At 41.2% G+C, this 27,448-nt stretch overlaps 1 protein-coding gene and 1 long non-coding RNA gene across 3 annotated transcripts in view; one reads left to right on the top strand and one right to left on the bottom strand.

Annotated features, from left to right (window-relative positions):
* Window positions 1-27,448, top strand: part of PACRG (parkin coregulated) — a 512,384-nt gene that overhangs the window by 408,670 nt on the left and 76,266 nt on the right. The gene's annotated exons all lie outside the window — the stretch shown is intronic.
* On the bottom strand, window positions 5,230-20,610 carry LOC132666387 (uncharacterized). The gene is made up of 3 exons (XR_009604636.3): window positions 20,007-20,610; window positions 18,759-18,949; window positions 5,230-8,697 (listed from the first exon to the last, which is right to left on the bottom strand). It is a non-coding gene; the product is annotated as an uncharacterized LOC132666387 (long non-coding RNA).

The raw sequence follows: 27,448 nt of genomic DNA on the forward strand, positions 1-27,448 counted from the left end.
TACAAAACGTGGGCAACATACACTCTTCCCTGGGAGCAGGATGGAAAACTCTAAAGAAAGATATGGATGCCTCAGCCTTTAGCCAAGGAGTTTCGTTTTTTAAAAAGCTTTGTATTATTTAATTAGATAAATTTTCCTCAAAGATGATTTCTCATGTTTTCATATTCTAAGTTAAAAGCTCTACCAGCACATCATATTTTGAAAGTATTCTTACAAGCATTTCAAGTAAAAATGTATTTTCAATGTTGCGTATTTTTAAGCATGTTGGAAAACATATGGAATCAGAGACTTCTTCAAATATGTGTTGGATTAGAAGACAACCTCTTGGGGCACCTGCGTGGCTCAGTCGGTTAAGTGTCCTACTCTTGATCTCACGGTTCATGAGATCGAGCCCCATGTCGGGCTCTGCACTGACAGCACAGAGCCTGCTTGGGATTCTCTCTCTCCCTCTCTCTCTGCCCCTCCCCCCTCAAAGATAAATAAATACTTATTAAAAAAAAGACAATCTCTTAATACTGGACAACAAAGAAGGCATCTGTGATGGAGACTATACCCACCACACTTTTCAAGTTGTCAGACTCTGTTCTCCTTTCTATGGAGAGAGATCCCACACCTAGTGTCCCTAGTGGGCTGTGTTTACTCGGGATGTCCCAGAATTTAGTTTTAATTACTTCTTTTTCATCTGTGCCTTTCTTTCTTTTATTTTCCAACCCTCCCCTTCCTTCAGATCTTTCTGCCTGTTTTTATTTTGGTGTTCTTTCTCACAGCAGAACCCCCAAGAACCCCCCCAGCTGGCGATTCCCTGGTTCTTGGATGCTCAGAGCCACACCCCGCCTGCCCATCACATACACGAGGTTTACCAGGGCCATTCTGTCCCTGGTCCCTTGGACTGGATGGAGTAAAGCTGGGGTTATGCTGTAACTGGCACACCTGTACGGAAGAGGCTGATGATTTTTTCAGGCCACGGTTGCTCCAATCATCCAAATAGCCTTTTTGTAAAGGCACCGATGCACAAGTGTTTTGGAGTTACTAAAATTAGTCATGGAAATTGGGATGTGCAGGCCCGCGTGGCCACTGGGAATTAGGCCGACTGTCTAGAACCAAGCATGCTCTGCTTCTTCCTTCTCTTTCTACCTCCTTTTTCTCTCCTTCCCCCCTCTGTATCTGCCTTTGCTTGTCATCAATACATGTTGCAGGCATTGACATTTACAGATATTCCAAGTGTTTCTTTTCTAAATCGGTGCCTCGCCTTCTGTCCTGAGACTGGTCCCTCTTCAACTTGCATCTTGATGTGAAGTTGCCCTCCAGAGAGAGGCCACGTCCATTGCCCCTCGGCTCTCACCGTGTTCGAAATGAGGCAGTTTGTCAAAAGTAACAGTTGAAGGAGTCTGTTTGCCCACACACAAGAAAGATTGTATTAAGGGATGTGTTGGTCCTCTCAACCACATACAGAAAATGACATTTGATTGTTTTCATATTTCATTTGAATGTTCTACAGATTGCATTGCCTAATTGTTAACTTCCTTTATAATTCCTTAAATTTCAGTCCTGTCTTGAAGCCATTTAATCCAAAGAGGGTGCTGCTAAGGAAAATGTTAACAATGCACACCACCCTAACCACGTTTCTGAGACCATGTCTTGAGTTCAGTTCTACTTACGTCATAAATTTGACCGGGAAATCTATTAAGATATGTATCCAATGAAGAGCAGCATTGAGCAGCCCTCCTCTTTCCTCCCCACATGTCCTGATAACACCGTGTTTTGGATTCCATGTAACTTCCTTTTACTAGCCACCAGGAATTCCCCCATCCCACATGCCCCACCCCCATTTCCTGGAAATACACTTTGGAGACTTTTTACCGTAAGGGAAAATAGGCAGAAAGGGATCCCACTTGTACTAGTGTGACCTGAAGCCTCAACAGCTGAGGACAATTAAACACCTCGTCCAGTCTCCATCCACTCCCACCTCACCCCCATCTTAACCTTGTCATACTTCTTTCTTTCATTGCCTTGCCTAGAAACAGAGCTTCTGTGCCTGAAGATGCCATTTCCTGTCCATGCAATCACGCTGTTGTCCTCCTGAAGTAAAGTTTCAGTCCCACCGCAATTCCACAATTGCTATCTTGAAGAACCATGACTTGGATATTGTCAGATTTGAACTTTCTCTCCTCATAGCCTCTCCTCTGACTGGCTGACAGCACAGCCCTCCCTCTGCCTTGGCTTGGCCTCTGAGCCCCGCCCCCCTCACACCTCCACGAGCATTCCCCTCATCCTCCTCTCCTTCACTCTCTCACTCCCTGCCTGGCAGCGGCAATGGTGTGAGACCACGGTGAGATGGCCTACCAGGCCTCTGTGCCGATCACTCCGTGCCTGGTTCTTGCTCAGACCCTGCCTCTTCACTTGCCTGCCGAACTTTTCCCCCAGCTTGTCTCGTGGCCACAGCCAGAGCAACACGTCCACAGTCAAACCCATCATGTTCCTCACAGAGCCGCTGAGAGAATTAAGTGATGACGTTCAGCTGTCAGTTACAGGTGCAGGACATGCCTGCCGCCATGACCATCTACACCTCTAAAGTGAAAACTGTTACTACTACTGCTTCCCAACAGCCCCTGACTGCTTGTTTGTGTCCCTGAAGGACACTACCCTTCCTCTGCTCAACCAGCATCTCAGTCTTCCGGTGGTCCTTGACTCCTTCCTCCCTTTTCCACACATCCTATCTACTTCAAGACCTCTCCTGTTCCAGGGTGACTGGGAACTTTCTTCTGGCCATAACTTACCATGTGACATCGAACAAGCTGCTGAACTGCCATACGCCTTGCAAAAACAAACTAGAAGTAATGAAATCTACCTGAGCAGGACGTGGGGTGGCGTTAAGCAGAACGGTGTCTATAAACAATAGAACATAGCAACGTGCTTGGCGCTTGGTAATGGATAAGTGTCACCTATTTTTGTTGTTACAACTGTTGACATTTTATCTGTGCGAAACTCCAAGGACAGTTTCTGCAGTTTAAGAAGGAAGAGAGGGGTGTCTGGGTGACTCAGTTAAGCGTCCGACTCTCAATCTTGGCTCATGGTAATGATCTCATGGTTTGTGGGTTTGAGCCTTATGTTAGGCTCTGGGCTGACAGCAGGGAGCCTGCTTGGGATTCTCTCTCCCTCTCTCTCTGCCCCTCCCCTGCTTGTGCTGGTGCACACACACTCTCTCTCTCTCTCAAAATAATTAAATAAACTTAAAAAAAAAGAATAGAAGCCAAGAAATAAGTTATAAACAAATATAGCTACATTTAACACAAGACCTGGGATGAGTAGATGTTCAAAAGATAGGCAGATAAGCAAGTAGGTAGATGATTGATAGATAGATAGATAGATAGATAGATAGGTAGGTAGATAGATAGACAGGTGGATGGACACACAGAAAGATGGAATGAGAAAGATGGCAGGCAAGGGAGAAAACAGAGGTAGAAAAAAATATGTTGAATTTGCAGTTGTATTACTGTGGTTATTTTTATTTTTATTTTTTATTTAAACACTTGAAACTTAAATTTTCAAGATAGTTTCCTTTTCCCCAGAAAAGAAGATCATATCTTATTAGTGGTTATTTAATTTATTCACAGTAAAAGTTTTCCCTTCAAACACAGTTGTAACCGGCTTTCTGTTAGAGTTACTCAGTTCTCATCTCTGCAGACATTTTCGGTGCTTTCAACTGTTTCCAGAGTACAAATCTGTTATAAATCACCTTTAGCTCTAAAGGAAAAAAAAATTAATATCTTCAAATGCTTTTGTCTAAAGGTATATCATCAAAATAAAGTCCCATTCACCCATCGTCCTTATGAAACTGGTGATTATTTTCTATTCTTATTTTAAATTTTCTCTCATTACCTTCCATTTTAAGGGAATTGACAAGGGAATGATTCAGAGCAAGGGCTATGTTATCTTTCAAAGGAATATAGAATTAGCCACATCCAAATGGAAATTAAAAAGAATAGCTCTCCAGGCCATGTCACATGAACAAAGCAAAAAGTTGCAAAGTTGTGATGTCATATAAAGCATTTCGAAGCATATAAGGCACGGTGCAAGGGTACCTGTCTTTTTAATATTAAAGAAGAAGAGGTTTCTAGATATGTATTTATCTGTGTGAGTCTCCCAGCTCCTGATAATGTGTGCCAATGTCTTCAGGGAAATTGGAATTAATGTAAAAATCTTTATCCAGTAATACACTTTCTTTATTGAACTAGCCATTTTAATCCGGCCCTTCAGTGTAGCACATGTCTTAACCAAACGAGTGGAATCATTTATTCATTAAGATGATTTTCAAATTTTTAGTTTTAGGTAACTGAGGCTCTGAGCAATTAAGGATCTAGGTCATGGTCACACAGGCAGAAATGGCACATCCAGAATTCAAACCCAAACAGCGTAGCCCAAAGGTGTCACCCTTACCTGACAAGCTTGGTGCCTCTTGAGCACCCAGTACCTTCTTGGAGGAGGGGTGTGAACACGGAGGGAGATAATGTGGCCAGATTAAGTGTCATTGAAAAGGATGCATGAGGGTAAGCTGTCTTCCTGGAACTCCTTCCAGAGCTCACTTCCTCCTCCTCCCCAGAGGTAACCACTGTGCTGTGTGGTTCTTTTTTATCATCATTTTTAGTTTTTTTTTAATGTTTATTTATTTTTGAGAGAGAGACAGAGCTCAAGCTGGGGAGGGGCAGAGAGAGAGGGAGACACAGAATCCGAAGCAGGCTCCGTGCTCTGAGCTGTCAGCACGGAGCCCAACATGGGTGAGATCATGACCTGAGCCAAAGTCATACTCTCAACAGACTGAGCCACCCAGGCGCCCCTGTGCTGTGTGGTTCTTAAGCTTGTTACATAAGCACAGCTGCATGTATGCATACACACAACATAGTTGTACATACACACATTCATGCACACAGATATATATACCCATACACACATATATATACACTTAGGGATAGATATATATTATAGGTAATATAGGTTACTGTATAGGTAATGTTTCAGACATTTTAGACATTATTAAGTGGCATAGAGTATATATATTTTTCTATGAAACTTGCCTAAGGGTATGAAACATTTGGCCATTAAGGAACAGAAAATGACAATGTCTATTTTTTTATTTTAAAATAATACCAGAAGTGTTATACTTGGAAGGGCAGAAAGGGAAGAAACCTACTTTGATAAAGACTGAGAACCGGAGAACTCTTCTACTGATACCAGATCTGAGCCTACATATAATTTTTATTTTACAAGATAAGAAAAAAGTAAAATGACTTATTTTCTTCTACCATGAAAAAGGGAAGTCCTAGGCCTGCTAGTTCCCCAGAACATTTGGCATCACCTGAAGAAGGAGTTTTTCTCTTGGAGCAGTCAGAAACTAGGACACAGGCATCACCTCAGGATGAGACCCTTCTTCCCCAACACACACACACACACACACACACACACACACACAAACTGTCCCAATGTCTACATGACTTTTGGTTCCATGATCTGTAACATTTGCATGACCTCACTCTAAGGCAAATAGCATTAACCTTGGATTTTAAGCGCCAAGGTTATGAACGTGGGCACGTGTCACATACTTCTGAGTTCATGCATACTTTCCGAGCAGCACATAGCCATGAGTAGGAGAGGAAAAAGGATTGGATTGCATGAGCGACATTCCAGATGTATTGACAGAACTGCAGCAAGAGTCGTTTTTCTAAGTGGGGTCAAATGTTAACCTTTTATTGCTCAAAGTGAGAGGAAGGCCTGATAATAGTGATTGGTAAACCAACGAGCACTAAAAATCCTCAGTAGCTTCAACATTCTTTTATGATCCTTGTTTTGGATAGCACCTTGATGGGGTGGCCAACTTTCCTGGTCTGCTCCAGACTGAGAAGTATGCCAGCACGCAGGATTTTCAGTGCTAAATCTGGGATGGCTGGTCGACCTGTTATATGTCCTTGCGCTGGGACACTGGAGTACGCGCTGCTTCACCTGCATTCCTGAGTGGCCTCACACCCGGGCACTGGGCCATTTCCAGCTCCCAGAAGCCAGGGTCTGGGCTGGATCAGCAGAATATGGGCGCCCCGCCTGTCAGCAGTCTCTGTCCTCTGAGTACTGTCTTAACATTTCTAATCCTCCTATGACAAGGCTTTCATACACTCTGGAGAACAGGAGTTTTCCATAAACTACACTTATTATTTCTTACCTTACAGTTCATAAAAGAATGATAAGGAAAGTTAAAGTGACAGAACCATATGGGAAAACATTTTTAAAGCAGCATTATGGAAAAAAAATGAATACTTTAACAGTATTCTTGAAAACTTTTAATTTACAGAAACAGTTCATCATAAGCCTGTCTTTATACTTCACTGGAGTGCATACGTTTTATTAATTCTTATTAGTACATGTAATTTTTTAAAGGATCAGGACATCTCAAATATCAGTAGTTTCACACTGGGGTGTTTCTCAGTCCTGCTATCTGCTGGCATACATCCACGTCCCGGTTTCTTTAGAAACAGAGCCACAGAGGAATGCAAGTGCTTCTGGCACAAGAGAGAACAGCCCCTTGTCGGGAGGCTTGTAGGAGATCTAGCTGTGTAAAGAGAGTTTCCCTGTGACCTTCAGGCATGACGTGGGATTCGATCACCCAGCTCACAGACCCCTTGCTTATCTACCCCCTGCCCCAAGTCAATTCAACAAATATTTACCAACAGCCACAGGTGCTTGGGGGAGAAAGAGAGGAACGAGCCAAGACCCCACACTCAAGAGGGGGGTGGGGAGGGATACCATGCCCTATAAGTGCCTGAGCCTGTAGATCTGACTCACCTAGCCTCAGTATCACCACATCACTGTGTCACTTGGGACCAGCTACTTGAACTGTTCTGTTTACATGTGTGGAAAATGGGATGTTAACCCACCTTGAGGGGTCTCTGAAGGGTCAAACGTATGCAAAGGCTTTATATATCCAAAGCTCATTACAAAGGTTAGTTGCTATTTTTACCCCTTGATAACTAAGGAGCATTGGCTTAGTGAGACGGACATGGCCACACTCCTAGAGGCCAAGCTGTGAAGTCAGAGGCAGAGGAGTTAGGCAGGGCAATCATGGCGGAGCCTTTCCCAAGGTGGGGTTGGCGCCGGACTTTGAAGGGCAAGAGTTGGAGTAGCCAGCAAAGGTAGAGGGGTGTCCGGCGGAGGGAATGGTGAGCGCACACACAGAGATTTCAGCGGGCCAAGGGGAGGTGGGTGGAATTAACATTTCTGGGTCTGTAGTTCCTGTAGCTCAGGAGACATGTATGTGCTAGGGAGCTGGTGACCAGGGCTGTCCCCAGTGACACCAGAGCCAGGGTAGCAGGTGAGAGGGCACAGAGGAAGGAGGGAGGCAGGCCAGGGTTTCTTGTACTCACTGGTAGGTAGACACTAATTAATAACTAAGGAATAAAAACGAAGTGTGCCTGAGCGGTAAGCCCCATTCAGCAAACGACCTCGGATCCCTCTCTGGTCCCAGCACGGTCCCGTCTGTCTTTTGCTGCTGGTGAGACATTATATAAACGTGTGTGTGTGTGTGTGTGTGTGTGTGTGTGTGTATTATAGATTCAGATTTTCATTCCAATGTTTTCCCACATTCTGCCAACAGTAATAGAACAAGTTACATAAATTGCCACCAACTGTCAAATTTTCAGGATTTTCCATTCTCAAAGTTCAAAGAGAAGTAGTTATAATGATGCGGAGCTAACCTAGAGAGGCTTCTAGCAAACAGATCCTGGATGGATTCTTTGCCTGCGATTTCAGTAGTTTATACCAAAAAGACGAAATTAAAAAATATGCAATTTTGCCTAAATCTCATGAATAATTGAGGGGGAAAAAAAGCCAGATTATCTGGGCCTCAGTAAGTACTTCTGCATCGGGTTATAAATAAAACATTCCTAAGGAGTGGGTAGGAGGCCAGGCTCCCACGCCAGGCTGTGAGAGTTCATTGCCGGGGCACCTCTCCACCTCCAGTCTGTTTGATGGGCATGGAGGGCATCTCCAAAAGTGAGAGTCTGGGGAGCCACAGAGTGTTGAGGCGCCCCTGGGGATCCACACATACGCCCTGGGGCCCGAGGCTCCTGCTTGACACAGCTGAGAGCCACAAAGCAGGGAGATCCTTCCCCGCCTGTCACAGTTGTCACTGGGCTCAAACTGCTTTACGTAAGCAGTCTGAGGCGAAGGAAGCGCCCTCGCTGTGGATCAAACCCATCATTTCTGAAGATTTCTTCTGATAAGAAGCTTGGTTTGCCCCGAGTTTGTGGTTGCTGCTTTTCCTCCTGTAGTTCGTTAGCTCGAGTAACACCCGCCCTGGTGTGCATCTGGCCCGGAGTGCCCTGGAGGAAGAGAGAATTCCGCTCCTTCTGAGTCCAGGGGACAAGAGTAGCAAACTCTGGGCTCCTTCACATCCGCGGTGTCGCCAGCTCCTCAGGAAAGGCCGTGGGGCAGTGGGTCAGCGCCGTTGTGCTCTCGCAGCTTCGTAAGACTAATGACTTCGAAACTAAAACAGCGAAGTTACCTGTCAGTTAGGTGCTGCCCCGACGAGCTCTTCCTGGGTGATGCACCTGTGATGCGGGGCACATCTAGGCAAAGCTGCGCGGATCGTGGGGGGATGCAGTTGTTCAAGGCGTTGGTGCCTGAGTAGGCTGTGATCGTGCGCTAATTAGTCCCCTGTAAAGAGAAAATAGATGCACGCAAATCGAACCGAGCATACCTTTTCGTGGCAAACGGTGATTTCTGAGAAAATCATCATGAGGTTTAAAGGAACTAAAATTATGGAGTGAGGCCCGGTTTGAATTCTGTGGTCGGTGTGGGAGTTTCTCATCGCCAAAGGGCAGTCTCTTCCTTGTGGTTACGCTCATAGGCCCTGGAGCACAGACCAGGTCTGTGTTTGCATGTTTTTGGAGAAAGGTTTGGAGATAGGACTGTTAACATAAGTGGGCCTCAAACTATTTCTCCTCTAGAAATATTTGTACATTGGAATGGATAGGGGAGAGAGACCGTTGAGGTCCCAGATTCTTTCATTATAAATTCTCCAACGCCTCTGTTCCACTGGGAACCTGGGGTTGTAATGCACAAAAGACCTAGAAACTGGGAGATACCCAACCAGGTAATAGGAAGATCCTAGAGCCGAAAGTCACAGCAGGTTATCAGGAGCTAAGAATGGAGGAAAGCAAAAGATTATATAAAGGCATGCCAATTGGGGATGTGGGGGAAGAGGGCTGCAGGAATGTTTAAGAGAACAGTATGTTTTGGCCCCTGGGGAGTTGTTAGGTGGAGGTAAACTAAGGGCGAGAGTGAGATTTCTGCTTGCCTCTTAGGTTTCCCAAAAGGAAACTAAGTCACACGTAATCTCAAATTCCTGTAGGAAGAAAGAAATGCAAAATAAAATTCTTAGTTTAGGAAGTTACATTGGGAGAAGGTGCCAATATCTGTTTTTGTTATTTTCAATTTGTGAAATGCCATACTCCTTTTTAAAAAAAAAATGTTATTATGCGTTTGAGTTTACTATCATCACAGTTTGGTTTGTGTTGAACGATTTCTCTAGGATTTTACATTTTTTCTTTCATAAATTGTAAATCTTTGTCAACGTTCTTGCTATCTTTTAAAAAGCTTTGTAGAAAATGAGAAATTTCTTTAAATGAAAAAAATTTTAGTAGCATAAAAACACACACTCCTTTGTGATCTACTGCCCAAGTGGCGTTTATCTCCTACTAAGAGATCAAGCCCTCCTTCTAAGAAATTATTCTGTGCCTTTGTCCTTTTTTTTATAATTCAGGTTGCGGTTAGTCTCTCTGCTGAAATAAAAATAATGACCGCTGCCTACTTATTAAGTCTTTGCCAGATGGAACAGGTGATGCCCAGTGTTTCACGAGTCTGAAAACAACAAATGTTCAGTGAACAAAGCCATGAATGTGTAAGGCTTAAAATTTTAAACATAAATAAACTTCAAGAAATTCCAAAATTACTTGTCATTCTCAGAAGAATCCTTTGTTCACATTTGCTCCGTTATATACCTGCCACTTCCACTAAATTCAACTCCCTCTGTGTATGTGTGAGACCAGCACCTTGAAACAATGATGTGCAAGCCCCGTTGTACATGTTTTTCTTCTTTTCTGGCTCCTCGCTACATAACGCATAGATGGTAACCTGATTCAGATCAGATTCCAATGCATGCAACTAATTTCCTTCTATAACATGAAAAGATAAGATGACCAGGATCCATGACTGTCTCTTTGAAGACAGTGGAAGGACCTAGTACTCATAATCTTATTTTTGCAATAAAATTGTGAATCACTGTTCACCAGTATTCAGTGCAATAGAATACCAAGTGAGACCTGACTGTCTTAGAAAAGGCAAGCTCTCAATCTGTAGCTACCATATGGACGTCACTGAGAAGGAGTTGAGATAGGACTGCAAAGCTGCCAGGCGATGGAGAGCATATGGAAATGGTCTCTTTGGGGCCACGGACCATCAGTGGTGCTTCGTTTTCTCTTCACAGTTGTCCAACATATTGCCACTGTCTATGCGAGCATAACTTAATAGCCAATTTGAATTCCACTGTAGCTAAACTGGCATTGCCCTGTTAGGAAGCTAGCTGACATTGCACACTTTGGTCCAAAGTTGATTTTTGCTTTATTTGCTAAATAAAGCAAATACTCCATAAAGACTTGAGATAACTTCTATTCATAGGCTATTTCTGAGCTGTTTCTTTTTTTTATCTTTTTTTTTCCTGTTCCTAAGACATAATAGACTCCATTCCATCAGGGCTAAAGATAATGGTGATAATGGTGGTTTTTAACAGTATACAAATCAGGAAAAGGAAAGTAGCAGAGATCAAAATGGAAGCTAAGTGTTGTTTTAAAAAAAAATTGTTAGATTGTTATGTTAAAATCAGAATTTTCTATATATTAATCGGTTGTCAATAAAAAGTACAGAAATGAAATAACAAATAAATATGCATTTTGTTTAGCTGGTTTTTGACACGCTCTTGGTTTTTGAACTGCTCTGGCTGATCCTACCTTAGGATTTCATCTTTTTGGCATAGCTCTCTAGGATTTTAGTGCAGTGGCTCCCAAAAAGAATGCTAAAATATTACTTACAATCCAAATGTATATATATTTTTTTCTTTCTGTGAAATAAAATATGAACTAATTTTGAGAAAGGAACAGTTCTGGACATGTATTTCCTTAATGTAAATATCCACCTTGCACTGTGTGAATTAACATCTCTTAGAATTGATATTACAACGCTTGTAAGAGAAAAAGAAATAAAAGCACTTTCTACTGAAAACATTTGTCTAATGTCTAACGTGAGATTATTAAGCAGAAAAATGCGTTAGCGAACATGAGAGGATATTTTTCTCCTAATTTATTCCAATTTTCCTCTTTTGTGTTAGGCTTTCTTTAAAAGATCTAACAGGGGTGGATAGACAAGCTATGTCTGTGAGTAGCTACAAATAGAAGCACAAGTCAAAGTAATCTATAGCCTGGGGCTCAAGTGCATTTACTAAATAAGGTTGTGAGCAATAGTAGGTACATTTTTCTGACACGTTTCCCTGTTGACAAGGAGTTGGGTGAATTTAGTGAAGGAAGTACACAGTGAACTATTGTTAGCGTTTATCAGCAAGTGTGATGAGTGGCCCTGAAATAGAGCATCTTATCATCCAAATTTGTCAGTAGCCTTAATAAAGAGTAGCTGAAGGAGATCTAAACAGTATCAATGTGACAACCCACCTCCCTGTGAAGGTGGAACTTTGAGAAGGAACCAGAAGATAGATTTTGGTGGGTAAGGTTGATAGTAGTTGTGAGTTGGTCTAGCATTTTATTTGTCATTGATCATTTCCTAAATCTATAGTAAACACACACACACACACACACACACACACACACACACACACACACTACAGTGAATTGTTGGGTATAGAGTAGAGATGGAATGGTACAAACAACAAATACTTGTTAGTATTGACAGGTTCTGGTACAGGGATTACCTAATTTCACAGATGAGGATAGCACAAAATGAGACAACTACTACATAATGTTTATTTTAGAGTAATATTATGACTCTACTGAGATTTTTAATTTCCTTCATATTGATTTTTTTACATAATGCATGAAATAAACATACATCACCCTAGTTAATACTTGAACAAGTCCCCCACACATTCACCATAATTTGATAGGAAGCATATGACACAAAGGAAAGATGACATTGTAAATTCACGACTGAAAATTGTTCGAGGTTATTCCATATGTCTGTAACACACAAATGTATAGTTTCACATTTTTAATTTTTCTTGAAAAAGCCATTGTGACTCAGCAGTAAAACAAGGCTGAGACAATCTATTAAATCAACATTCTATTCCACAATGTATGCAGTCCTTGAGCCAAGCCACCTAAAAGTCTGTAAGATCATCAGACTGTGCCTATAGAGGGACCTCAGTTCTCAACCAAATGCTTCAATTTATCTGCTGCCCAACATCTTCATAAGGATCATTATTGCTGTGAAATGTGTGATGTCCATGAAAGTCATAGCTTATTATTCCATATATATATTTTTAAATACTATTAAAGGTAACATATCAGTCAGAAGAGTAAACAGGCAAGTATACTGAGAATATAAAAAGAAGGCCAGCATAATATCTTAATTTGCTCTTCTTCAATGGACTTTGTCTGTAATCCATATATATTCCTTTTCAAGTATTCCTAGAACTATTAAAGAAGTTTAGATATTTTTATACCAAGTTTCTATCCTTTCCACAATGCACAGTATCCTTCTAAAATGTAATACAGTGCTAAGTACTCAGTAGTCTACAATTACTGTTGAATGTGAGGACAAAATATGAGATAGATAGATATATATATAATTTAAAAATATCCCCATCAGGAATAAAGCAGACACAGGGTGTCTAGGTGGCTCAGTCAGTTAAACATCCAACTCTTGACTTTGGATCAGGTCATGATCTCGTGGTTCATGGGTTCAAGCCCCACATCGGGCTCTGTGCTGACAGTGCAGAGCCTGCTTGGGATTCTCTCTATCCTCTCCTTGTCCCTGTCTCTCTCCGCTCTCTTTCTCTCCCCCGCTTCCTCAAAATAAATAAATAAACTTAAAAAAAAGAATAAAGCAGAGACCACCAGAGTGGAGAGTAAGCTAGACATGGGCTCAGAAGGTCAGGGCCCCACCAGGTGCAGCCACTTTTGCTGCTGTCGACAGTAAACTCTGAGCCTTAGTTCTCTCTTCCACAACACATGGATGACGTCTACTGCAGAGGTATGTCGAGGAGACTGAATTAAGGCACATTAAAGCAGCCATTAGATGTCTGGATTCAAGCTAGGAGTAGACTCTCAATTAAATTCATGTACCTGTTCCCCTTGTTTATGCTGAAATGAAACAGTATTAGTTCATGGTGTACCCAGTTTGTACTGAGTGATACAACACTGAGTTTTTAAAGAATTCCCCTCTCAGAATAATGCCAAATACAGGACATACTAAATAAGACATTGCAAACTATTTAAGTCATTGAATAGCCATGTTTAGGGGGAAGAGAAGGCATTTTGTTTCAGGAGTCCAAATGTTGACCTGGTCAACTCTCCTCATCCTGGGCAGTCCCATACCCTATCTAACTAATCAGGATGTAACTGAAACTAAAGTTTTGAAACTGTAAAAATGCCTTTCTTCAAGGAATACCAACTTAATTAAACTCTTTGTTACTTCGCTAGAGCCTTGTTTGATGATACTAATTTTTTTTTCCTTAGGCTTGTATGATAGGTTCCAATCACAGAAACTTTCTCTCTTTAAAAAAAATCCCTTTGGCTCTTAACACTGTCATTATGACAGCAACACTTAAAGTTGACCTTTTTTTGACAGAGTAAAAATTCTTCCCCAGGCAATGTGGTGATTCTTTAATGTGTATGTACAAATTATGCAACTACCTCACATCGCACCTGGGACATTTCATAATCCTGTGTACTCCCCTTCCTTAGCTTAGTGAAAATATTAATGCTGGCTTCCAGTAATGTTTTCCATGCAATAGAGTTGCTGTTTTATAGATTAAAGGAGCAGACACTTGAAGTCAATCTAAATAATTGTTTTAAAATGTATCATGGTGAACAAAATGTTCTTTCTTATCCTAGCCATCAAAAATGTAAAGCTGACAGTCACAAGTTTTTTCATGAGAATTTAGAACTTTACCATGTTTGATTGAGTATTTTTATAACTTAAATCTAGGCACGGGTCTATATAATGGAACTTTAAAAAAAACTCTTTGGACAAGAATGAATACTGTGACTTTCAGTATTTACATCAACGGCACATAATAAAATGACTCATCAAAACATTTTGCTTTGTATGGATATCTACTACAATAAAAGATGGTTTCCAGGTTTCTTTCCCTCAGAATGAATTGCTGTGTGTAAGCAGTTGAAATGTTTGAGCCTCTTGGTTTTGCATTCCTCTCAAGCTTGGTTGGGAACTAGAGACATAAACAAACAGGGGGTGTGGGATAGGAAGTTCTTCCTCTTCCAATAATTTGTCCAAACCACTAGGTGGTGCCCAGCACAATCAGTGTTCACCTGCCATGGTCAAGGGGTGTCAGAGTCTGAATAGTGAAGAGATATTCATATGCACCAAGATGGGAGAGGGGTGCAGGGCAATGATGACAGTGGGAGATTGGTTACATGCAGAGGTAGATCAAATAACTAAATATAAAAAGGATAACAGGAGCCAAGGGAGGTACATATCTGGAAAGATAGAAAATTAGAACATATCCTGTGGTGTAGGATTAGAATTAGAAACATTGGTGTGGACTTGTGTGTGTGTGTGTGTGTGTGTGTAGAAATAAGTCTGGTTGTAGTGTAGTTATCTGTGTGTAGGTATAGTTCTGTCCACTGAGAGGCTGGGAATAGTGGCACCCCAAAAGCAATGAGCACAACTAGTGCCTAGATTCTGGTTTCTAAATACCATTCTCTCCAAAAAGGAACGAATCCTTCTTAGAGAAATGGTGGATTCCAGGACTAAGGCAGGGAAAGTACAAGATGAGCCTGAAATAGCTATAGAGGGAAGGAAGGAGGGAGGGAGAGAGGGAAGAAGGAAGGAAGAAGGAAGATAAGGAAGGGCTTAAAGAAAAATGGGACATGTGCAACAGACACAGATGGCAATTTAAAAGGGCCCCAATGTCCAACCCAGGAACAATTTGAGCATCAAAATAAATCATGGTAGTAAAATGGAGTATAAGCCATTGAAGAGATTAGGAATTGGATGAATCCATGAATATAAATAAATAGATAAATAAAAGTTTGACAGGGAACTTGATATACATAGTCTCATAGCATCTGTTTACAAGATGCTTGTTGATTACAAGGGAAGAAGGGCAATTTTATCATGGAGATGCTTGGCAGGCATAACCTAAATCAAAACATCAAAGTTTACATGACCAATAAGGGGACAGATCAAAATCATATGCCACCTGATAGAATGCAATGTGACATCCTTGCCAAAATATAAAATCTGAATTTAATCATTAGGAAATATCAGACAAACTCACCCTGAGGAACATTCTACAGAGTAACTGGCCTGTAATCTTTAAAAATATCAAGGGCATGAAAGTCAAGGGGGAAAAACTGTTCCAGATAGAGAATGAAGAGGCGTCACAACTAAATAGGACACATGATTCTGGATTGGAGCCTTTTGCTGTAAAGAATGTCAGTGGGACAATTGGCAAGATTTGGATGGAGTTGCAGATTAGGTGGTATTAATATATCAATATTAGTTTTCTGGTTGCAGTGTTTGTGTTGTGGCTATGTAGGAGAATGTCCTTGTTTGCAGGGAATGTACACTAAAATATTTAGGGTGTTCCTTCCTCAGTGACCGAGATTGAGTATCTTTTCATATGATTACTAGACATATATATTAATTTTCATACAGAGTCCCTATTTACATTCTTTTTTCTATTGTTTTGGTTGTCTTTTTCTTATTGATTTTTAGGAGATTTTTGTAAATTAGCTTTATGCCAACTATATGCAATTGCAAATATCCCCACTTCAAGTTTATAAATAAATGCACTGATCTTTTCTTCTAGAACATTAGAGGTTTTGTTTGTTCTGTCTGTACATTTTATATCTCTGTTCTATCTGGAATTTATATTGGTGTATATAAAGAGATAAAGATCCAGCCATATATTTTTCAAATGGTTAGTCAATTGTCCCAACATCACCTAAAAAATAGCCTCTCTTTTCTTCACCTTTGAAAAGCAGCCTTTATCACAATCTACAAATTTCCACATTATTTGGATTGTGGACTCAGGTCTCTTCGTAACCGTTGCCTCTCAGTTCCAAACTGTTTTCATTGTTAAAGTTAAATAATATGTTTTAATAGAGCAGTGTCCAATAGAACCTTTGAAACGTTCTCTGCTTTTCTATTCAGTATAGTAAGCCATTCATCACACGGAGTTTTTGAAATGTTGTTAGTTTGACTGAGAAGCAGAACTTTTTTATTTTATTTATTTTTAATTAATGTATACTTCAAAAAGCCAGATGTGGCTTGTGGCCACCAAATTGGACAGCAGAGTTTTAATAGTTTCTGCAGCCAGTCGCTATTCATTTATCTTCTTTCCAGAATCTGGCAGGCTATTCTCACATGTTTATGTTTCCTTATTTTTTTCTTCTCATAAGAAAGCTAGATTTTCTGACTGCCCATAAAAAGCCCCATTGAATCTATGGGACACTCCAAATGGACTTGTTACACTTCAAGTATTATATATTCAAGCCTTCCTTTAAGTCCTTCAATAGAGTTGTATAGCTTTCCTTATATAACTTTATACATCTCCTTTTCAATTCATTCATAGGTATTTTATCATTTTCTGTCTCATTATCTTTGTTTTGCTATTATAAATGACTTGCTTCCTTCCATTTTTTGTTACTGTACTTTCCCATCAATTATTGTTTATATTATTCTTTATACATACTGCAACTGTAGTATGTATATTTACAATCTTACTGAATTCTCTTATTTATAATAGATTTTTAGGTGATTCACTTTATATTTTCTAGTTATTAGTCACAAAATCTACAAAATATGGCATAACTCTTCCTTCTAATATTTTTATTTATTTCTCTTGTTTAACGTCATTGCCTAAAATTTCGCTAATAATTTTAAATAGTTGTAGCAATGGTCAACATTCTTGTCTTGTTTTACATTTTACTAGGAATATTTTTAGTGTTTTACCATTAAGCCTAATGCTGACTTAAAAGTATTTATCAATCCTTATCCAAAAAGTTTTTAACATCAGAAATGCATGTCAGTGTTTTCAAAATGCCTCTTTGATATCTCCTATATGACTTACCTAACTTGCCTCCTTTAACTTTTACTAGTGTGTATTCATTTGACCCCTTTATAAATTTTTTATGGGTCCACCTATATATTCAGGAAATAAATGCCACTTAGGTTGTGGTGTGTTTTTCTCTTAATACATTACCATATCTCCTTAATAATTACTAAAATTGGGTAATAGAATAATTATCTAAGTTAAAGCTATTCTGTCAAGTTTTGGTCTCAGCGGTATGCTATGATCATTTAAAAGAAAAAATTATGGAAGCTTCTTCCTTTTAATAGAGTTTATGGGGAATAGTAATTCCATGGAAAGTTGAATTAATTCATTTCTAAACCCATCTGGGCATGGCATATTTTTAAAGGTCATTTATTGGGGCATCTCTGTAGCTCAGTCAGCTGAGCATCCAACTATGGCTCAGGTCATGACCTTGCGGTTCATGAGTTAGAGCCCCACATCAGGCTCGCCGCTGTCAGCCTGTCAGTGCAAAACCCACTTCGGATCCTCTGCATCGCTCCCACTTGCACTTTCCCAAAAACTAAAAATAAATAAATAAATAAATAAATAAATAAATAAATAAATAAATGTAATATATTAATAGCTTTGGTAACATCACCCATTGCTATTAGTCTGTTTTCTGTCTCCTCTGGAGTCAATTTTAGTAGATCCACTTTCCTTGACTAAGTACTAATGCCATTAACCAAGTACTAAATTCAGAAAAAGAATGAGGAAATATGACGATCTTAGTTTTAGGTATGTTGAGTTTATGATGCTTATGGTACCTCAAGGCGGACACAGCCAACAAGCAAAATAGAATATATGTCTTAGAGATATTTATGAGAGACCTGGGCTGGAAAGACAGCCACCTGCATGGTTGTGTTAGTAATGAGATCACAAAGAAATTAAGAAAAAATGGTCACTGGTAGGATCCTGGAGACCCCCAACATTTCACTGGAGACGAGAGAGCCAACTCCTATAAAAGTATATGGAACCAGTTTCCTGTCCACTTGCATTAAAGAAAAAGGACACTGGAGACAATGCGGAGACTAACGTTGGGAGCAGCAAAGAGGTATCTCTTCCCCAAGGGGAGAGAATGTGGGTGATAGCTGGAGGCGGGAGGACTTTCACATGGTCAAGGAGCCTGAAGCAGAAGAACTTGTACCAAAGCCTGATGGAGAACGGGGCAAAAGAGATTTGGCATCATCGGATTCATAGCACTGCCATCAAGAAAAAGGGGGGGGGGGGGGGGGAGAAAACTAAGAGGAACAAAGGCAAGATTTTTATGGGAAATATTTATAAATGCTTGGAAACTCAATGTAGAGCTGGGCTAGATGAGAAATACAAGAAGAAATGTAAAACATAAATTAGAGCCTGATGGCTTAAGAAAATCAAAGTTAAGTCTTACCGCTTCAAATATCCCTCCACAGGGGCACCTGGGTGGCTCATTCGGTTGAGCGTCTGACTCTTGGTTTCGGCTCAGGTCGTGATCCCAGGGTCGTGGGATTGAGCTCCGTGTTGGGCTCTGCACTGAGGGTGGATCCTGCTTAGGATTCTCTCTCTCTCTCCCTCTGCATCTCTCCCCCACTTGTGCCCTCTCTATATAAAATAAAATAAAATAAAATAAAACAAATAAAACTAAAAAATAAAGAACAAAGATCCCTCCACGAACAAACCCACCCACCCTCCACCGTCCTCTGTTTATACACACAGACACGCACACACGTACACATACGTACAGTCACACACATACACACAAGCATACACTATGCAGTGATAATATTGTAAGAATGTAAAACTCATGACTGGCAATGTTGCTATACTTTTCCTCCCTTTGCAGTCCAACTTATTTTAATTATTTTTACTCTCAGGGCACCATCTTCCAAGAACAACACAACCTATTCTTTAAGGCTCTGCTGTTACTAACCAGCACTGGCACTTTACAGTATTTGATCTGCTTGCTTTCGACTTTCCTCATCTAATTAAATCCTTGACTAATCCATATAAAAACAATGATCATTTATATTTGCTGTATCTACAGAATTTTGTTCCCCATGAGGAGCTTTAAAAGACCCGTTAGTACTCCACTAACATGCCTTTACAAACCTGAATCTTCCCAATTTTCACTCAAAACTTCCTCCAAGTCCTAATGGGACTGGGAGGGATGAGGGCACCTGTGCAACGGGGAAGACTCAGGCTAGCAGTGGAGGGTGAGCTAAGTGAGGGCTTAGCCTCCCTGCAGAATCTAGGGGCGCAGCCCTAGGGCTCTAGGTATGATGCCAGAAAGGCTCCAAATGGTGGCGCAGACTCAAGAAATCCACCCACCTACACCAGGAGTTCAGCCTGAAAAGAGAGGAGACAGGAGTGGGTCGGAGAGTGTGGGCAGGTCTAGGTGTATATCAGAGCCCCAACAAGAAGGCCTGGGTTCAGAGAAGCCCAACCATAGAGCAAACCTGTGATCCAGAGCCCAGAACCATACAGCTCAGACAGGCGACACACTGCCTGCCTATTCCTAGGGAATGCATATTTGCCCTTTCTTCGGCAACTATTTCATTCCTCCTTCTTTGTTAATAAATTAGCTTCTTATTTTCCTAAGAAAACAGAAGCATCGCGCGAGAACTAACACACCTTCCCAGCAAAACATATACCAACTTACCTACATCTGCACCCATATATCCGGCATCCCACCCTACTACAGACACAGTGCCCTGGTGCAGTTATCTAAAGTCAGCCCCTCAAGTCCTGAAACCCACCCTCTCCCACCTACCCAAGGACTTCATTTCTGTAATGATTCCACTCTCCAGTGCATGTTTAAAAAATTCCTTCCTACCCACATTCTCCATTTTCTTCATCACACCATTTCTCTGTTTTTCTCTTCAACAAAACTCCTCCAAAAGGCTGACCGTGCTTCCTGTGTCATCTCTCCACACCTGCCCCCACTTCACCATCACCCAGTCAATGGCTCTTTGTCCCCTCCATCACATTAAGATTTGTCTTGTTAAGTCCCTGAGACCCTCCATCTTGCCAACCCCAGTGGTCAGTGCTTTTTCCTCATCTTACTCAAATTCTCAATGACTGTAACCAGTCCAGCTGCTATGACACAGGCTCCCAGTGTCCCCTCTCTGCCAGCTCACTGGTTGCCCCCTACCCTGTGCTGGCTCCTCTGCTCCACAGGCCATGGGGGCTCCAGCTCAGGCCATCTCTCTTCTCCAGCTGCACCTTGCAACAACTCTCCCTATGGAGGTCACCTGGCAATCTCTGGAGACAGTTTTGTCACAGCTTTAGGAAATGCTATGGGCATGTAGGGTGTCAAGGCCAGCGATGCAGCTATAGACATCCTACAATGCAAAGAACAACTTTTCCCAATAGACACTTACCTGGTACAAAATAGTGCCTGTTATGTTGTGCAACTCTGTTCTAGTTCACAGTTTTAAACCACTTTATATACAGATGACTGAATTGATGATGTGTATGCTCAGCCCTAACCATCTCTCTAATTTGTAGAAACACCTGTCTACTCATTTCACCTGTTTGGCTATCTAAATAGGCAATTCAAACATGACTTCTGGCACACAACTCTTTATCTCTCCCCCAAATTTCCATCTCGGTCAATGACACCAGGTTGGCCATAACCCTAAACATCATCCTTCACTCTCCTCTGTCCTCAAGTGGCACCCCAGACCATCAGCAAGCCTTGTGATGCTCTCCTCAAAACATATCCTGAAGCCAGTCACTTCACACTCCACTCAGACAGACATAGCTTCCCAAGCCTCCACAGCCTTGACTAGGCTTCTGCAGGAGCGTTCGAGTCTCTCCTTGCTTCCACTCTTAATGCTTGAAAGTCTATTCTCCACATAACATCCAGGGCTACTGTTGTTTTGTTTTGTTTTGTTTTGTTTTGTTTTGTTTTGTTTTGTTTAAGCAGGCTTCATGCCCAGCATGGAGCCCAATGTGGGGCTTGAAATCACAACCCTAAGATCAAGACCTGAGCTGAGATCAAGAGTCAGATGCTTAACCCAATGAGCCACCCAGGAGCCCCTCCAGGGTTACATTTTTAACACATAAGTCACATGGCACCACTCCCTTGCTTGAATACTTCCCCGTGGCTTCTTGTTGCTCTCAGATAAAACCTGCATCCCCAAAGGGCGCCTCCAACTCTGCCTGCCTGTGCGGCCTTGCTCCCCACTGCTCTCTGCCTCACTCCCTGCATCCTACACACGCTGGCCTTTTCCCTGCTCCTCAGAAACACCCAGGTAATTTCCTACTCAAGCTAATTATGATTTCGACTTTTGGCCTGGACCCTCCTTCTCCCAGCCCTTCACAAGGTGCACACCGTTGTTCAGATCTCTGTCCAAATAGCCATCCCCAAATGGCCTCTACAGACCATCCTATGGAAAAACAGCTCTTCTTTCTTCCCAGGGATTCTATCCCTTCCCTTGCTTTATTCTCCTTCACATGACTATTTGTAATCAAATCATTGTCAACTATTAGCTTATTATCTCTCCCGTGCTCTAGAGGGTGAGCCCTATTCTGGTCAAGGATTCTGTCTTTTCACTGCAGTGATACCTAGATGAGAGATGGGCACAGAAAGAGCTCGAAACATATGCAGGGTGAATTGCATATCTTCTGCCGCAGATGGAGCCAGTACCAGGGACTGGGTGGGACGCGCAGGAAGGAGAGGAAAGGCTCCGTCTTTATCATCATAGCTCCTATGTTTGGAGGGCACTTTCTATGGGCTTTCTCGGACATTACCTCCTTTATCCAGGAGTTGTGGTCCTCGGTGCTCAGCCCTGGTGCCAGGGCACCCAGGCTCACTGCTAAGTTAGCACGAGCGGGACCCAGGTGGAGATTCATGATTCACCCTTGTCCCTCCACCACAGGAGACTCCAGAACAGGAGAGGAATGTAAGCTTGAGAGCCCAGCTTTAAAGCAGCAGAAATAATGTAGGAAAAGATGGTGGTTATGAAACTCACAGAGTACCACAGATTCTCTATAATATATCATACCCTGACTTAAATACAGAAATTGCATCCAGCACTTAAAACCACAGGACAGTTTTTGAAAGTTCCAAACATAGGTGTGATTTGGAGATACACATTTGCATATCTTTTCTTTCATTATATTTCTTAGCAGAATATCCAGAGAAGTTAAATGTTGATGATTGCATATAAATGTTACAAATAGTATCTGGAATGCCATTATTGTCATTACTAATAATGGTTAAAATATACTGGGTGTTTACCAAGTGCCAACTATCATCCTAAAGGCTTACCTGGATTATTTTACTCAATCTTGCCCAAAAAGTAAGATTCATTATTATCCCTATTTTTTTATTTTAATTAATTAATTTTTTTTTAAACTTACATCCAAGTTAGTTAGCATATAGTCCAACAATGATTTCAGGGGTAGATTCCTTAATGCCCTTTACCCATTTAGCCCATCCCCCCCTCCCACAACCCATCCAGTAACCACTGTTTGTTCTCCATATTTAACAGTCTTTTATGTTTTGTCCCCCTCCCTGTTTTTATATTATTTTTGCTTCCCTACCCTTGTGTTCCATCTTTTCTGTGTCTTAAAGTCCTCATATGAATGAAGTTATATGATATTTGTCTTTCTCTGGCTGACTAATTTTGCTTAGCATAATACTCTCTGGTTCCATCCACGTAGTTGTAAAAGACAAGATTTCATTCTTTTTGATTGCCGAGTAATACTCCATTGTGTACATATACCACATCTTCTTTATCTATTCATCCCTTGATAGACATTTGGGCTCTTTCCATACTTTGGCTATTGTCGATAGTGCTGCTATAAACATGGGCCAGGCGCATGTGCCCCTTTGAAACAGCATACCTGTATCCCGTGGATAAATACCTAGTAGTGCAATTGCTGGGTCATAGGGTAGTTCTATTTTTAATTTTTTGAGGGAAAAAATTCTGTTTTCCAGAATGGCTGTACCAGTTTGCATTCCCACCAGTGCAAAAGAGATCCTCTTTCTCCGCATCCTCGCCAACATCTGCTGTTGCCTGAGTTGTTAATGTTAGCCATTCTGACAGGTGTGAGGTGGTATCTCATCGTGGTTTTGATTTGTATTTCCCTGATGATGAATGATGTGGAGCGTTTTTTCATGTGTCAGTTGGCTATCTGGATGTCTTCTTTCGAGAAGTGTCTATTCATGTCTTTTGCCCATTTCTTCAATGGATTATTTGTTTTTTGGGTGTTGAGTTTGGTAAGTTCTTTATAGATTTTGGATACTAAGCCTTTATCTGATATGTTGTTTGCAAATGTCTTCTCCCATTCTGTCAGTTGCCTTGTAGTTTTACTGATTGTTTTCTTTGCTATGCAGAAGCTTTTTATTTTGATGAGGTCCCAATAATTCATTTTTGCTTTTGTTTCCTTTGCCTCTGGAGACCTGTTGAGTAAGAAGCTGCTGCGGCCAAGATCAAAGAGGTTTTTGTCTGCTTTCTCCTCGAGGATTTTGATGGCTTCCTGTCTTACATTGAGGTCTTTCTTCCATTTTGAGTTTATTTTTGTGTAAGAAAATGGTCCAGGTTCATTCTTCTGCATGTCGCTGTCCAGTTTTCCCAGCACCACTTGCTGAAGAAACTGTCTTTATTCATTGGGTATTCTTTCCTGCTTTGTCAAAGATTAGTTGGCCATACGTTTATGGGTCCATTTCTGGGTTCTCTACCCTGTTCCATTGATCTGAGTGTCTGTTTTTGTGCCAGTACCATACTGTCTTGATTATTACAGCTTTGTAATACAGCTTGAGGTCTGGGATTGTGATGCCTCCTGCTTTGGTTTTCTTTTTCAAGATTGTTTTGACTATTTGGGGTCTTTTCTGGTTCCATACAAATCTTAGGATTGTTTGTTCTAGCTCTGTGAAGAATGCTGGTGTTATTTTGATAGGGATTGCACTGAATATATAGATTGCTTTGGGTAGTATTGACATTTTAACAATCTTTGTTCTTCCTATCCAGGAACATGGAATCTTTTTCCATTTTTTTTGTGTCTTCTTCAATTTCTTTCATAAGCTTTCTATAGTTTTCAGTGTATGGATTTTTCACCTCTTTGGTTAGGTTTATTCCTAGGTATTTTATGGTTTTTGGTGCTATTATCCATTTTTGAGAAAGAAATTTAGGCTTAGAGGTGGCTTATGACTTTGGAGAGGTCAACGGGTGAGTGGCAGAGCCAGGCTGACATCAGAGGGGGAGACCTGACCCACTTGCTCCCTTGCTCTGACAACATCACATTAGACGCAAGACAAAATAAGAGGAAACGATATAGTCCAAGAATAAAACAAGCATTACTATCTGCAGATTGCTATTGGAAAAGCCTTAATGACAAGCCAGTATTGTGAAGGCAAAATCCATAAGAAAACGATGGAGCTGGTCTGCCTCATCTGTTAGAAAGCATTTCATTACCTTGTAAGTAAATATTGCCTCATAAAATAAATATTCTTCTTCCCCACATTTTATTCAGAGCTGTGTTTCCCTAGTTCTTTGGACCTTTGTTTCCTTGTTCTTGTGTTCCCCAAATAAGATGGAGCCTGGAGGTAGGAATCCTCAGAAAACTGCTTCACCTCCAGGGTCTAAATCAGGGAGTTGAAAGAGTGGTAACCGCTTGGGCAGCAAGGGTAAGTATCCACGTGTGGGTTCCTCACAGCGACTCCGTGATGTACACATCATCCTTTTAGTAACGTTGCCATTTATTGCTAAAGACTCAAGCACGGGGCTGAGGACTCATGGATGCACGGTGTGTCTTACACAGAATCCAGAGTCTGTTCTTCAATCTGATGCCCAGGAAAGGAAGGCTACAAGTTCCCTTGTAGTCAAGGCAACTATTTAAAAATAATAGCAGTTTTCGATAAGCAAGAAGAAGTAAATAAATAAGATTCCATAGAAAGGCAAAGCTCTGTGATATCCTTGCCAGTGTGTGCTGTACAGGAAAAACACTTCATTTCATGGGATCTGGAGAAAACTCGGATTTCAGTGTTATTCAGACACTGATGGCAGGGAAGACTGTGCCTGTTAATGGTCCCACCTCCAGGCTCAGTGCATTGGAGAGAAGAGCCAAGGACCCCAGGCCCTAGGAACTTACGCGGCCAGGCTGGTAAGGGATGGAAGAATATTTTTTTAATGTTTATTTATTTTTGAGACAGAGAGAGACAGAGCATGAACGGGGGAGGGTCAGAGAGAGGGAGACACAGAATCCGAAACAAGCTCCAGGCTCTGAGCGGTCAGCACAGAGCCCGACGCGGGGCTCGAACTCACGGACCATGAGATCATGACCTGAGCCGAAGTCGGCCACTTAACCAACTGAGCCACCCAGGCGCCTCGAGGGATGGAAGAATATTTTCTAAGCACAGCTCTGGGATCTTAAGATCTGCTTGACGGTGTGAGTATATAGATGGGCTGCATCCTCGTGACCCAGACATGTTCAAATTCAGTGCAGAGGATACCGAATCTACAAGCCAAATGGAACATATTCCATAAATAAATTAATTAATTGAAATGATCAAATTATAACAATAAACTGGTAAGTAATTTTTAGAACTTTTATGATAGAATACAGGATTCATTGAAAAGTCAAGAAAACTAACCCACTGCAAAGAATATTTCAGTACTTAATGTGTTTATAAAAGAAATGGGTTGGAATTCTTAGGACCAGTCTTCTGGAAATGGAAGTTCCCCAGGATCCATCACCATCAGCTGCCTCACTGAGTGTGCTGTGAGGGTGTGGGAGACTGCAGTGGCTGTCAATAAGAAGAATGTGTGGACAAAAGTATGGTTCAGAAAACCACTTTCATAAGAACCATTTCGTGCAAGCCCATAAATAATGAGGAAAGGGTAGAATCAGTAGAAATCCTAAAAGAGCTGAGATATTTGCCCAGTTTGTGCCAGAAATAAATTAAGAAAAATTAAGAAATTTGAACAACTAAGAAATAATGTAGGCTCTGCAGACATCGGATGAATAAGGAAACATTTATAAATGTTAACATCTATGAAATTACTAGGTCTAGACTGCATGCATCACAAGTAATTAAGAGAATTGACTATAGCACTTAAAATGTTACTTTTGAAAAATCACATAGAATTGAAGTAATATCAGAATGCCTTAGAGAAAGTTAACGATTACTGAGCTCAGAATGGGAAATAAATAAGACTGTAGTATCACTGGGATTATTTGACCTAACAAATAGACATATCATCTTAAATAATTACCAAATAACTTTTACTAAAAAAAATTAGAAATATGGTAGGCATGTACCACACATAAGAAAAAAGAAGTAACAAAAAAGAATATTAAGAATAAATTAAGGGGCGCCTGGGTGTCTCGGTTAAGCATCCAACTCTTGATTTCTGCTCAGGTCATGATCTCATGGTTCATGGGATAGAGCCCCACATCAGACTCTGGGCTGACAGTGCAGAGCGTGCTTGGGATTTTTTCCCTTTCTCTATCTCTCCCCCTCCCCTGCTCTCTCTCTCTCTCTCTCTCTCTCTGTCTCTGTCTCTCTCTCTCCCTCTCTCTCAAAACAAATAAATAAACTTAAAAAAGAATAAATTAAAATATCAAGGAGAAAATTGTGTCTTCCACTGAGAAAGCATTGACTGGATGCCAGCTGGGTTCTGAGCAGTGTACTGGAGCTGAGCTGGGCAAGGGCAAGTTTGAGCAAAAATGAAACAGGGTCCCTGCCCTCAGAGAGCCTGCAGTATGGTGAGGGAGGTAGATGACTCCACGTGCAGAGCACAAGGGAAAAGTCCGTGCTATAAGCAGAGAAGTTGGAGCCAAGGGTTGTAGGAGCACATGATTTTAAACAAGGGAAAGGGAAGGGAGGTGATCAGAAGAGGTGTGTAGAGGGGAGTGTTTTTTGCTGGTCTTGGCTTGTGGTGGTTCACACTGAGAGAAACCTGTCTAGGGAGAGGAAGATGCCTGAAAATAGGCAGGGAGGTCTCAGTTGTAAGGGCAGTGCCTTTCTAATTGCATTGTTTTTCTAAACAGTGGATGGAAAATAAAATAGATGTGCAATGACTGTGTCAGTCAGATTTCCTAGAAATAGACTCTGAGATGGAGATTTTCATGCAGAAAAAATACCTATAA

The sequence above is a fragment of the Panthera onca genome, chromosome B2 (genome assembly GCF_046562875.1).
Source record: "Panthera onca isolate mPanOnc1 chromosome B2, mPanOnc1 haplotype 2, whole genome shotgun sequence".
NCBI classification, from domain to species: Eukaryota; Metazoa; Chordata; class Mammalia; order Carnivora; family Felidae; genus Panthera; species Panthera onca.